At 40.6% G+C, this 2127-nt stretch overlaps 1 protein-coding gene across 1 annotated transcript in view; it reads left to right on the top strand.

The window, feature by feature from the left end:
- Positions 1–2127, top strand: part of LOC103510614 (T-cell leukemia homeobox protein 1-like) — a 20972-nt gene that overhangs the window by 862 nt on the left and 17983 nt on the right. The gene's annotated exons all lie outside the window — the stretch shown is intronic.

Below are 2127 nucleotides of genomic sequence, written 5' to 3'. Positions count from 1 at the left end.
TGCACCTATCCAGGGGCTTCCAGAGGGGAGGGGGTCATCAGGCCTAGGTTCATCAAGGGGGCCTGAAACCATTTCTGTAGCAAGGGAAATTTCAGGCTGTTTAAGGTCCCCCAGTCAGCCTAGTTAGCTTAGTTGGTAGTGCGTCTGCCTTGTAAGCGCTAGGCCGCGGGTTCGATTCCCGCCCGGGGCGGATTTTATCCTGATGGGATAATGTTCGTTCTCGGAACGGCTGGCTTTCTCCTATCCTGTCTTCCTTCTCTCTTCGATTTCGGGACGATAAGACCATAGCAGTTGCAGTTCCCTCTGTCAAACCTCTTAAAAAAATGTTTTTAATGTGTCTTTTGCTTTTCAATCCAAAAAGACTTTTTCCATGTGTCAACCCTGTAAAAACAGCCATATCCTTTTTCCACTACTACCTACAGTACCTACCTACCTACCTAAACTGCCATTTTTTTTTCCAAGTTCTACTATGATATTTAATACTTTCCTGAGTAGTTACACTGGCTCGACCAGTGTTTCATATTTAACAAGGCAGTTGCGTGACGATTACTCGTTAAAATTAATTTGAAATACCTCCCAACATACAACTCGACTTACTAGGCCAGACATATGTACAAGTCTACAAAATACAAGGCTTGACTATTACTCGTTAAAATTAATTTGAAATACCTCCCAACATACAACTCGACTTACTAGGCCAGACATACAAGTCTACAAAATACAAGGCTTGACTTACAAGTCCATAATATACTAGGCTTGACATAATTACTCGTTAAAATTAATTTGAAATACCTCCCAACATACAACTCGACTTACTAGGCCAGACATACAAGTCTACAAAATACAAGGCTTAACATACAAGTCCATAATATACTAGGTTGACATACAAGTCCATAACAGGCACACAAGGCTTTCATTGCATTTTGTGACGAGGGTTAGGGAACTGTACAACCGTAGGTGTGCTTGTTGGATTTTTTGTAGAAAATGTTTGCTGCATCTGTTACGTTGATAACTATGGATATAACTGGCGTAGATAGTGCTGGCTTGGTAAAGAGGAGAGCGCGAGTTCAATCCCAGCCGACATCGTAAACAAGCTAAAGGAGAGAAGAAACAAACAAACACACAAAACCCCCAAAACTGGTCCCGAAGCATTCAAAGATTTGAAAAGGCTTTTGGTTCTAACACGAAAAAAAGTTTTTGAAAAAAAAATTATCTAGGTATTCTAAATAAATAAATAAATAGGTACATACCTATTATTTTACTTCCATTTTCCTCCTGCACACACCCGCGCTATTTATGCCAGGTGCCCTACATTGGGGTTTGGCCTCCTGGACTTAAGGTACTTCCCACTTGACCATATTAAATGACTGTCAGCAATTATACTCCATGGCGACCTGATTGCCTGAGTTTAGACTGTTTACAGTGTGCCTCTAGCAAATTTCAGCTCAACTGCTTTATGTATAAAAGTCTATAGCATTGATAGCATACATTGCTGTGTCCAAGTAATTTTTTGGTTTGGTTTTAAAAGATGAGTGTTTCACCGCCGTTTTTATTTCGTAGCGATGAAACAACTGCTACATTGGACGCTTGTGGTCTGTGTCGTAGCATGCCCATCCCGTAGTATGCCTCTCATCAGATGGGCGAGAAGAGACACAATACTTCCCATTTAGGTGCTGGCTCAACACGAGAACACCAGAAAGTAACCCGTTGAAATATTTGCAATCGAAAAACGAATACAAATTTTTGTCGATGGTGGGATTCGAACCCGGGACCTTCTGCATGGCAAGCAAGCGCGCTACCACTGGACCAACCGTGCCCCCTAAACTAGTGCCAAACTTGCCTGCAAGTCAACTAAGGAAGAGTTAAACAGTGTATTTTTCGCATATAAAACTAGTAAAACGAAGCAGGAAGAGACAGTTTAACCATGTTTTTTTTTCCCCATTTAATGGAGCGGTTGCATATGGGTAAAAATTATAAATAAATGGCCGATTCCTATGTTAAAAGTTGGGAAAAATCCAAATCTGACGTCAAAACTCCGAAAAAATAACTGTAAAAGGTCGAAAATTCAATTTTTATTTTCCGTTCTAATGAAAGAGTTCAAATATGTGTGACGTCAGACTTTACGCA

The sequence above is a fragment of the Diaphorina citri genome, unplaced genomic scaffold (genome assembly GCF_000475195.1).
Source record: "Diaphorina citri unplaced genomic scaffold, Diaci psyllid genome assembly version 1.1 scaffold623, whole genome shotgun sequence".
In the NCBI taxonomy this organism is placed as follows: domain Eukaryota; kingdom Metazoa; phylum Arthropoda; class Insecta; order Hemiptera; family Psyllidae; genus Diaphorina; species Diaphorina citri.
Note: the sequence above shows the minus strand (reverse complement) of the source record. Positions and strands in the feature narration are given on the sequence as shown.